Source organism: Pithys albifrons, chromosome 1 (assembly GCF_047495875.1).
Source record: "Pithys albifrons albifrons isolate INPA30051 chromosome 1, PitAlb_v1, whole genome shotgun sequence".
NCBI classification, from domain to species: domain Eukaryota; kingdom Metazoa; phylum Chordata; class Aves; order Passeriformes; family Thamnophilidae; genus Pithys; species Pithys albifrons.
This window is the reverse complement of record NC_092458.1, coordinates 86,041,326-86,053,449: the sequence shown is the minus strand read 5'-3', so window position 1 is coordinate 86,053,449 and position 12,124 is coordinate 86,041,326. Positions and strand designations below refer to the sequence as shown.

General features: G+C 42.1%; 1 protein-coding gene across 1 annotated transcript in view; it reads right to left on the bottom strand.

Moving 5' to 3' along the window:
• CRACR2A (calcium release activated channel regulator 2A) overlaps window positions 1-3,906 on the bottom strand; it is a 63,529-nt gene extending 59,623 nt beyond the window's left edge. The window contains exon 1 of the mRNA XM_071557951.1: window positions 3,770-3,906. The gene's annotated coding sequence lies outside the window, so the exon portion shown is untranslated. The remainder of the gene's footprint in view (window positions 1-3,769) is intronic.
• Window positions 3,907-12,124: the final 8,218 nt, after the last annotated feature.

Below are 12,124 nucleotides of genomic sequence, written 5' to 3'. Positions count from 1 at the left end.
CAATCCATATGAGCTGTTCCATTTGTTATTTGCACTGGAAACAGACCCCTTCCCCCTGAAATAAAGGCATGGAAAAAGTTTAAGTAAAGCACTATATATCCCTTTTAATTGTCTTATCTTTCAGGTTTTCCTCGTGACTCACTGCTAAGTAGAGCTGCTTTCAGCTGGTGAAATCTGGTTGACAAGAACATCTTTAAAGCACACCGTTTTCACAAAAAAAATCTTGAAATATTCTGCCTCCTCCAAAAGTCTTTGCTAAAAATGTAACTTCTGAAAAAAAAAATCAAAACCTTTATCTGCTTGAAAACCAACAAAATTTTGTCTTGAAGTATAAAATTCACTCTCTATTTCTTGTTTGTCAAGAAATTTTACATCTTTAATGTAAACTAAAGGATTTTGATATGCAAATTAAATATTTGCTTCAGATAAGAATTAATTTTTAATGGAAAAAATTTCAGTGGAAAATTTCAGTCTACTCTGCCACTAACATTAGTGGATGCAAGCTAATGCAGATTGCAGTAGAGGACTGAGAGGCATATTCCAAGGGTTTCCTTAGTTATTTGGCACTTGGTTTGCAATTGGGTTTGCAAAAATTATTGTTCTCAAAATTTTCAGAATTTCTAAAACTACAGACTTGCTCTTGGAAACCACCATCACCTGAGCCAGTGGGACAGTTTATATAGGACAAGAGCATGTCAGTGAGGCACAGGAGTATTTAATTTGCTCATCCATTGTTTTTCTACTGTAAGAAGTAATGGTACTATATGACTCTAGAAGAGTCATATTTTCCTATATGCAGAACAAGATAACCTTCATGCTATCTGTTCAGCATGGCCCACTTCCAAGGCCTTGGAAACACATATAAACAAATCCACTTATCTATATTTGATTAGTAGGCTTGGTGTACCTCATCCTGTTCAGTTCTACAAAAAAGTCTTGCAATACAAAACAATTAAAAATTAAAAATGTATTTTAATCCACCACTGCTTTCAACTAGAAATACAACTTCCACTTTCTCTGTGAGTCAACTAGTCAAAAAGTTGTTCTTGCAATTGTGCAGGATCCCTGTCTTCATTTATGCTGATCTTCAATGAATGGAAGTTTTCTTGACACCCTCTCTGTGAGATTAAGGAATAAGACCAGTCATGAAGAAAAACAGGCTATTGCATGGTACTGCAGACAGGGACAGTATCCTCCCTGTGGAAGTCACAGGCTCTTCCAAGGGTGCCAGTTCAGCAGGGTGGTGACTTCCTGCTGTGCAACAGGTATGGCTACTTCATCGTTTATCTGACAAAATAAGGCATCAGAGCAAGAGGTAGTCTGGGACACAGCAGAATAAACCCACAATACAGAGACACAATGGAAATAGAGTGTGAGAAGGAAGACTGAGATATGACACACAATAAATCTGATAGCGATTGGTGAGGCAAATTGGACAAGATTCTCAGTAAGCTACACTATTGCTAGTCTGCCCCTGTGGTGATTCAATTTACTGAATGTGGGGGAGAACTACCCCAGAAAACCGCAGTGACAATTATATAAGAAATGCTGGTAATTATTTATCACCAATTTTTTGTTTTCTCTTAGGATAAAAAAATAATTCAGACAGAAAACTTTATGCCTGATGTGGTTAGATCTTTGTCTGGAGAGAGCTGCAAAGTCTTCAAACTCAGTTTCAGTCAGTTTCTTGGCAAAGATATCCTGGCGCTTCTGCATGGATAAGTCTTGGATAGTGGAATCAATTATGGTTTTGCATCAGGTTAAACTTAATCTGATTAAATCTGCTTTTTTAATATGAGAAATAAACTCCTAAAGATATATTACTCCCTCCTTACATTTGGAACTGTATGTTCATATATACTTACACTGCAAATTAGCAAATGATAGAGAGGGAATTAGGGCACCCCACTATATTCTTTACCCCTGCATTGTTCATCATTTACCCATCCACAAAATCATGACAGTACACCATTTGTTAATGAACAGAAACAGGAGGAGAAGAGAGATCTGTCTGAAGCAGCACATACATCCTGTGGTCTGAAGAAACCACAAGAAAAGCTTGCAGAGTAATGCTCTTGAGTGCTTTAATTTCTGCTTCTTTCTTAACTTTTCTAGTCTACCACAAGATAAGAAGAAAAGGGTGGGGAGAGATGCCTTATACAGAACCAAATACTCCTCCCACATTTCAGCAGCAGTGATCTTAAGTTTCCAAGAGCTGGCAGACCAGGATGCTGCAAACTAATATTGCACTAAATCGCTTTTGCTACTTAGAGCACTCACAGAAATACATTTGCTCTTTGTACTTGAAACACTGGCTTTTGATTTCTTGTCTTGATGCACAAAGGGTGATAATTTAGTACAGAGAAGTCTGAAATTGAATTTTTAGTCTTTTGGGTGAAACAGTTCCCTTTTGAGTTGTACAGCATTGAAGGCCATAATGATAAACTTGGGGACCAGATATCTGAGTCCTTAGAAAATTCCACAATTAACCAATAAACTTTTACCCATGCATCAGAATAATTCATATAGTCAAAAACAAAAAGTGAAACTAGCTTGAAAACTATTGTTGAAAACCACAAAGTTGCAACTAAGAAAACAGAAGAGCCTATTAAATTACTCAAAGTTTCCAGAAGGATTTCACCATTCTCCCAGTTGTGACACTACCCACTTTTCACTACATGCAGTCATAATCCATTCTACTGGTGGATATTAAGAAATTTATTGTCCTGGTAGGATAAGTTTCTTTTAGAACTGTCATTTAGAGTCATCATAAGCCTTCAGTACCAAGAAAAACAGAAAACTAAGTCAGGTACCACTCACGTCCTACAGCAGTGTACAAGTGACACCGAACTATCGCAGAGGGACATAGGAATCATTTTTACAACCATCAGGACCAACACTGCCTTCATCTTCAACAAGTATTTGGTGGGCCTGAAGGCAGTCACCAGCCACAAACTCATAAATATCTTCCCCGTATCTGCACGGAAGTGAAAACCAGCGGGGCAGCTCCTGAGGTAACCAGACCATGAAGCAACTGTCAGCCTCGGCACGAAGCTACATGAGGCACGCAGCGCTGCAAACACAACGACCATCACTCAACAGCATTTTTGGGCACCACCTTTACGAAACATTCCTTGCGTGGGAGGAGTCACGACAGCTCACACCCTCCGCACTCAGCTGTCGCTCCCCACGCCCGCTCCCGCCCCACGTCGGTGCCGGTGCCGGTGCCGCAGGGTTGGCTGCGGCGCCGTGCGGGCGTTCGCGCCGGCAGCCAGCGATGCGGAGGCAGCACCAGCCTGTTCGGCAGCCACCCCGGCTCCTTTCCCAGTTGCCTTCGAGCCTGAGAGCGGGCTGAGGGAGGGTTGAGGGCAGGGCTTGGGCAGCGCCCAGTGCTCCCCCCGGGGCTGTATGCCCGCTCCTCCGCCCCTACCCCGCTCTCCCGAGCAGCCACCCGGCCAGCGCAGCCCTGCTGCGCTCTCGGGGGCGGCAAGGGGGACAGGACGTGTCCGGTGCCGGCTGCCCAGCCCCTGCCCAGCCCCACCGGGGCAATGTGCTCTTGCGGACGCCTCCCGCAGGAAGCGCAGCTTGCGACAGAGCTGGACGCTGGGGAAACCGCAGAGGTTCACCCTCCTCTGCAGAGCAGGGTGAAGCAGCAGACGTGGGTCCCTTCCCGACGGCAGCTTCGCCTGGAGAACGGTCCGGCTGAGCACGGACAGCCCCGTGTTACTGCCCTGGCTCCGCTGTCCCACGGTGCCGCCCCCAGACTCACCTGCCGCCGCCTCCCGCAGGCGCCCGCCCCGTATCCTGGCCGGGCCGCTTCTCCTCAGGCTGCAAGTGAGACCGCAGAAAGGCTGAAACCACTTTCCTAACTTTGTTTTGAGCACGGGTGGCATAATTGGGCGAGGCGGGCAGCGCCCCGGGGGCGGGCCGGCCGGCCCAGCCTTTCCTTCTCTCCCTCCTTCCTACCTGGAGCCGGAGCGCGGTGTCCCCGCCCGGCCTCACCTCACCTTGGGCGAGTGTGCCTCGCCCTCGACGAGACAAGAGAGCCAGGGAAAGTCGAGGAGGCTCAGCCTTCCCTGGTTGCTCTTGCAGTCAGGACTATGGGCACGACGGCTTTCCATGGTAAGGATGCGGTAATCTAATTGGTACAGGCTAGGAGAGTTTGGAAGGGCACAGAAACACTTGTCCACAGCAAGATCTGGACCAACTACGCTCTTCCCCACGTTATCTCAAACTGTCCAAGTTCTACTTACAGAAGATGACAACAGGAGACAGAATTCACATTCAATTCAAAGATTTCACTTAGCCCAAAGTATGTTTTGAAAAGTATCTGCTTCTGGGATCAGGTATTCCGAGTAGTCCCCCAGGAAGAGAAAAAACTTCTGCATAACTCTCATCACTGTAAGATCTCCCAGCTATGGAATGGTTCTTAAAAGAAGGCTTCACCTGTCTCTTCTTGATCCAGTGATCTGGTCGCAGACACAAGTGTGACATCAACTGCTTTGGCCTGCTCCATGCACCCAAGGCACTCCTTTTCACCATAAACAAGCCTTTCTACTTGCCTTCTCAACCCATCTTTCCTGAACGGTTTATAACCTTATCTCATTAAAGTAAGCTACAATACCAGACCACTTGTAAAAAAGCAAACCTTGCAGCTATAAAGAGGAACGTGAGGACGACCTGCAGGTAGTCTGCCAAATACAGGCATGTATGTATGCCTGATAAAACTGCTTACAGAGCACTACAAGTAATTATTTGAAACAGTTATTAAACGTCAATTGATTATGTGAGTTTAACTGGGATTACTTCTGCAAAGGGAAACATTTCTTCACTTACTATTCTTTGACTGTAGGCTTGTACAGCTTTGCACAAGACAAGCTTGAGTGTGGATTTACAGTATATGAAAGTGCCACTTGACAGTTACTGCTCACATTCACGCTCAGTAAAAAAAGTAAATATTTGAAACTTCCTTACCACAGCAGCTGCCTTATATGTACTGTGAGCTAAAATAGGCACACAGGTAGTTATCATGAAATCATCAGCATATTGAATAGCTGTAATACTCTGCACATGCTGACTTAACTCAGTTTTACTTCTCTATTTAACCTTTTGCTTTGTGAGTGAAATAGCAGGTCAAAGATGGAATTATATTTTTTTCAGAGGAATGAAGGCATACTTTCAGCCACAACGTACTAGACATAATTCAGAAGCTTGTGGAGAAACTGAAGATTGCATATAGAAAGTTTCAGAACAGCAGGGGATTTTCCCATGCGTGGGGAAAAAAGTCCACTGAAGTAACATTTGCAGACTTAGAGTTAATATTAATATATTAAGGCCCCAGGGAATGTATCATAACTGAGGACTGCTTAGGTACCTTGTTGTAACAAAGAAATTTTCTTCCTTACCATTTAGTATGAGGCAGTTTAGATTTCCAAGTTTCTGTAAGAAAGTTTTGGGCCCTACTAAGCAATAGTAGAAGAGCTGGTCAATGACATTTTCTAGGTGTTGTCTAGACAGCTAATGTGGGTTTTGCATATATCTGTGAATACTTTGGAGTATAGCATTATATAGCATTCTAGAGCCAGCTAGAAATGGGCTATTGCTCTCTGTTTTCATTCTCTCTCAAAGTAAAAACTTACAGATTCTATTGCACTCCCGTACTGCTGTGATTTCTTTCAGCACTTTCTGATCGTATACCTTCATGCACTTGGTTTCCTAGCTGATGATGGTAGAGACAGAGACCTTGATAGATCTCAGCAGCCACAGTTAGTTCCTCATGAACAGCCAGAATCCACTCCATTACTATATTTCTCTCCTGAAGTAAGCGGATTGAAAAGCAGTAAACTCATGTACTGTGGTGTCAGAGACTGTGACACTAACTGCAAAGGGAAAAAATAGCCCAAGAATAAAGGTGGATAGGCATGAACCTACTTCTTAATAGAGGCTAAAATTACAGTGCTGAATGGAATACTATAAAGAATTAAACCCTTTTATATGGGTCCAAAATCACTCTCTATGAAATCTATGTATAAACTCGCTTGACTTTCTTCAAGGACTAAAAAGAGGAGATTTTGAAAAACACTGGGCTGCAAAACATATTGTCTGGAGCTAGGATTCTTCTGACTGCTATGTTTAATGTACAGTGAGTTAGAAACTGGATGACAGTTTCTACCACTGGGTTATACAAATGCCAGAACCACAAACAGAAACATGTGGTAGGCAGAAGACAGCTTGCAGCTCTTAAGTCAGGAAATGCCAAGTGCAATATAAAAATAAAACCATCACCCTTTAAATAAAGCAGGCTATATTTCACAGTTTATTTAGGGTGATGTGTGTTTATTTCAGTCTGGAAATCCATCATACTGCTGGGATGCAAGGGGTCATTTTCTCCCGCATAGGCCTATATTGTCTTTTAATGTCTAATGCAGCTTTTAATTGCCTATGAAATTGCACCACCCTGAGGGAACTTCATAGTAATGTTCAAAATCATGTTTCCTTCTTTATGTTCAGGGATGAAAGGAGAAGTTACAGAAACTGGAATCATAAAATATAGTGCAAGAAATTTACTTACAGTAAATTTTACCAGAAATTTATAGTAAAATGGAAATCGTATTAAGTGACAGCTAGAAAACTGTAGGTCTTTCATCACTTGCCAGAGTAAAGGAAATACATTTTTAATTTTATGCTAGTGACACTCGCAGAGCAGCATGAGTTTGATTGTGCTACACTACAAAATAAAATTATGCAAGACTTCTCTAAAAATCAAGGTTTAATTATGGAATTAATCTGGCTGTCATCTATTCCTCTTTGTGCTCACAGTCAAGTCAGCTAGAGCAGATTGTCGAGGGCCTTATCCAGCTGGATTTTCAAAATCTCCAGAGATGGAGGCTCCATAACCTCCATGGACAATTTGTTCGAGTTCTAGGCCATGCATGCAGTAAAAACACTGTTTTGTTATATTTAGGTGGAATTTCATGTATTTCAATTTGTGGCCATTGCCTCTAGTTCTTTCACTTTGCAGTACTAAGAGACTTTGTCTTCTTTATACCCTACAACCAAGTATTTATATACATTGACAAAATTACCCCACAAGCCTTCTTTTCTTGAGGCTAAACAGTTGCAGTTCTCTCAGTCTCTCCTCAGATGTTTCAATCTCTTAATTTTTTTAGTGGCTCTTTTCTGGATTCACTCAAATACTTCCATATCTCGTATGGGAAACCCAGAACTGCATGCAACGCTCCAGTTGTGGTTGAGTAGTGAATAGAAGGGAAGGATTGTCTTCTTCAAAAGTGCCAGAAACTCTCCTCTGCACTGCAAGTTGCCTTACAATGAAAGTGGCCAGCTTCCTCCCTCCCTTCTCAGGGAAGCATCCCATCAGGTTCCACAGACTTAAAATCATAGAAAATCCCAAGCTGGAAGGGACCAATAAGGATCAAGTCAAAATCCCTCCTCCTCAACAGGACTACCTAAAACTAAACAATATTACTAAGACCATCATCCAGATGCTCCTTGAACTCTGACAGACTCAGTACCATGACCAGTTCCCTTGGGAGCCTGTTTCAGTGACTGACCACCTTCTCAATGAAGAACCTTTTTCTAATGTTTAAGCTGAACTTACCTTGATGCAACTTCTTTGCATTTCCTTGTTGCAGGTCACCAGAGAAGAGATCAGCTCCTCCCCCTCCACGACTTGCATTCAGGAAGCTGTTGAATGCAATGAGGTCACCCCTCAGCCTTCTCATTTCTAAAATAAATAAACCAAGGTGACCTGAACCACTTCCTCCTAAGTCTTGCCTTTGACACCTTTCACCGTCATGGCCACCCTCCTCTGGACACACTCCAATAGCTTTATATCCCTCTTACATTGTGGTGTCCAAAACTGCACACAATATCCCAGGTGAGGCCACCCCAGTACAGAGCAGAGTGGGACAATCCCCTCCCTGGACCAGCTGGTGCTGCCTTGCCTGATGCCCCCCAGGACACAGTTGGCCCTCCTGGCTTCCAGGGCACTGCTGACTCACATTCAACTTCCCAGGGTCCCGCAGGTCCCTTTCCACAATGCTTCTCCCCAGTCTCTCGTCCCCCAGTTAGTATGAATAACCAGAATTAGTGTCCCAGATAGAGAATCCAGCACTCAGTCTAAATAAATTTCATACAGTTTGTGATTGCCCAGCTTTCCAGTGTACCCAGATCTCTCTGCAGAGCCTCTTTACCCTCAAGGGAGTCCACAGTTGCTCCCAGTTTAGTATCACTTATAAACTTATTGTACACTTGCTTCCCATGTCCAGATTGTTTATAAAAACATTGAAGAGCACTGTCTGTAAAACTGAGCCCAGGGAAACCCCAGTGGTGACTGGTTGCCAGCCTGATGTGACCCCATTTACCCAACAAATAATGAACTTGTCTAGCTGTGTGCTGGAAAGTTGATTCAGAAGGATACTGTGAGAGTAGTAGCAAAAGCTTGGTAAAATCCCAAAACACGACATCCACGGGCTCCCTTTTGTCAACTAGATGGGTAACCTTACCATGAAATGAAATGAAGTTGATTAAGCAGGACTTTCCCCTTCTGAACCTGTGCTCACTATAATCATGGCTGCATTGTCTCTCAGAATAACCTTCTCCAAATTTAACCAGGCACTGAAGTGAGACCAGCAGGCCTGCAATTAGCAGGGCCTTCCTTCTTGCCCTTCTTGAAATATGGCCACCTCTCCAGAGTCCCCAAATGACTGAAAAATAATGGAGAGAGGTCCCATGATAACCTAAGAACTTATCTTCAATGTGCTTCAACAAATTACTGGACCTGTTAGTGTCCACTGTATGATATTACCCAGTTGATGTCTGGGGAAGTTAAAATCACCCATAAGGACAAGGGCAGCTGATGTAGAGATATCCCTCAATTCCTTGTTGAATAATTCAGCATTGTTGCTGTCCTGGGTGAGTTGTCAGTAGTAGATTCCCACAATGATTTTGCTTTAGTTGCTTTCCCCTTCATCCTTACCCAGATGCCATCAACCATGTCATCACCAACCATTAGCACTGCACGATCCAACCCCTCCCTGCCTTGCCTGCCCTGCCTGTACCTCCTGCAGAGCTTGTTAACTGTCCATCACAACACCCCAGCCACAAGACCCTACACAAGCCACCTGATCCAATTCTACTGAGGGAAAGTCTTCACTGTGCCAGACCTTGCCTCTTGTCTCAAGGACCTGGGAATCCTGATGGCAGATCTTACCACTGGGGCATTGAGTATCTCATCCTTTTCCCCATCCTTTGTCACCAGGTCACCTGTTCCATTCAGTAACAGGCCCATTGCTTCCCTAATTGCTTTGGTTTTGGTTTGTTTGTCTCACCACATTTAGTTTTGACTTTCCTCACCCTGTCTGTGCACACTTAAGACAGCATTGCTTTATTCTTCCCAGGTCAACTTTCTGTGCTGCCACTTCTCATGTGCTTCCTTTGGATGTCTGAGTTCACTCAGAAGCTCTTTGTTCATCCATGAAGGTATCCTGCCACTTTTGCATGACTTTCTGGGTGCTGGAACAGATCATTCTTGGGCATAATGTATAATAAATTAAACAACAAAAGCAAAAAAAACCTGAACCAAAACAAAACAGAAAACAACAACAAAAATTCTTTCCTTCCATATAACCTGCCTGAAAAATGTTTTCCTTAAACCATAGGTAGCTCAGCATTGGCACATGAATAATGAGAGCTGTTCCATAAAATGGCACTTTTTCCAGTAAGGCAACATCAGCTCAGTAATAAAGCATGAATAAATAGGTGTGTTTGTGTATACAAAGAGCTTACAAAGCCAAGGAGACTTAAGATCTGCATTGCTTATTTGTCCTGTCCGTCAGAAAACAGTATCCACCATTCCCAATTGCAGCTCAGGAGTTTCTACCTCTTGTGTTTTTAGAGGAAACCAAATTAGCTATCTAATATACAGTGACCTATTTCTTCCCCCTTAATACTGAACATAGAGTCTTTGTGCACACTCATGTCTATCATGCTCTTCCAATCCCTTTCCCTCAGGGCTAAGCAAACCCATTTCTGAAATATTAAAACCCACAACATTCCCAGGTGAACATTCAAATCAGTTCTTCATGTTGATTTTTTTCCCCTATCACATTTTACAGCCATGCTCTTCATATTTCTCAAACTGAAAAGAATTAGCATTTAATTTTTATTTTAAAATAAAAAAAGTTTTAGAATGCTTCCCTGTGAGGATGTGGAGCCAGCAGTACAGTAGATGAACCTCTCTCTCAGTCTGTGCCATGGTACAGTCCTAATTTTTTACTCAATATTCCTCAGTTTGCTGAACCATAAATCAATCTTAAAAGCATACTGCCATTAAAAATCTTGATCTTCTCTCTTAAGGGAAAGGTATACTGGATCAAATCCAGCATTAATTATATACAGCCTTACCAATTCCCCCCACGATTATGCTGAGGTGGTAATCTGTGTATTTTTGTCCACAAGCTGTCCATCCATGATGAAGCACTACATAGATTCCAGCCCAGAAACAGCTGAAGTGCACTGATAGCTAGAAACTCTCTTAGTCACGTCTCTTCCACTCAGAGCTTTCAGTTTAAGTGAATAGTTATTATAAAGAGAGAACTACATTCTCTCCCTGAATGCAATTCTCATAAATAGTGTTGAATTCTGGTCAGTGAAGGATTTTGTGTATCAAAGGAAATTTTTTCAGAAACTTAACAGCTTATGAGCAAACTTGATAGAAACCTGTTTTTTTATAAAGAAACAGAGCAGGTTTGTATTCTGAAATTGGAAATCAGTCACATTTACCACCACAGCAGCTAAAGACCAAGAAAAATTGACTTCTATTGCCATAACTAATATATGCACACAATAGAAGACTGTTGCTTTCCAGAAATTCATTGCTTCATAGAGCAGACAATTTAGAGCAATATCAGTTTCCTCCAATTTGTTAGCATAAACTATAACATCTTTGCTCTTTCTGTCACACTAGAGTGATTGATCAAGTACAGTAAATTTGACATCACACACTTGCTGTGGAAGACATGCAAAGACAAGATGTATGCCATGTCACTGGCGTGGAGATATTTCAGGAAGCCCCAGAAGAAGCCAGCCAGTTATGTTTATAGGAGAAGCAGTACTTTGCTATCCCCATGCTCCTTACAACAATGCTCAGAAGAGATGCTGTACTTATGCCTCTGATTTCTGACAGTTCTGTATCATTAGTGTACCACTTCTGTAAGTCTGCTCTCATCACAAAGTGCCAAAAGACATGAAAATTTGACTACAGGTCCCCTGACTCTCCATCCAATACTCTGTGCCACTGGGAATACATTGCTAAACATTCAGGAAGATCATGAACATGAAAACTGACTTTAAAATTTTTGAAGGACAGATTTAAAGCAGTAATATTTTTATGTTCTCTCCCTCCTTGCATCCACTCCCCAGCCCCAGTGTACATGCACACACATGCACCATTTCACATTTTTCTCCCACTGATTTTTTTTTTTGCCCCTAGTATTTGCATCACTTGTCCTTGTCTTATCCCATTGCTTTGGGTCATATTTCTTATACTAAAAACAAAAACAATTTAAAAAATCAGTCTGGAGCTGCTATTTAAGTGACTGTCATATACATCCAGTTTAGCTGATACAGCTTTGTCAGGGACACAGTATTCTCAACAGCTATGTTAAAAAAAAATTGTGATGAAAGTATTTGTGTCAGACAGTCCTTTTATAGAAACAAGTCTTTTAAAAGTAATCCCCCCAGTTAACACATAGATAATAACAGTGTATCCAATATCCAATCATCCTTTGAAAGCCTAATTTGCAGCCACTGTTCTCAGTTGGGATTACTTTCTTGGACAGCTTTCACTGGCTCAAAGGTAGATAATGACTAGAAAAAAATCACATATACTAACTACTCCATCACCACCAGGTCTGTAACCAAACACATTACTTAATACAATAAATTGCATTAGCATATTCCTTCTTCAAATTATTAACAACAATCTAGATCTTTCATCTGTTTCATTTTATGACAACATAAATGCAAGTAAAGCAAGGGAACAGAAAGAGGGACATGAACATGCTAAAGCCTTATGTTGCCTTATATTGTTCATGAAACCAGG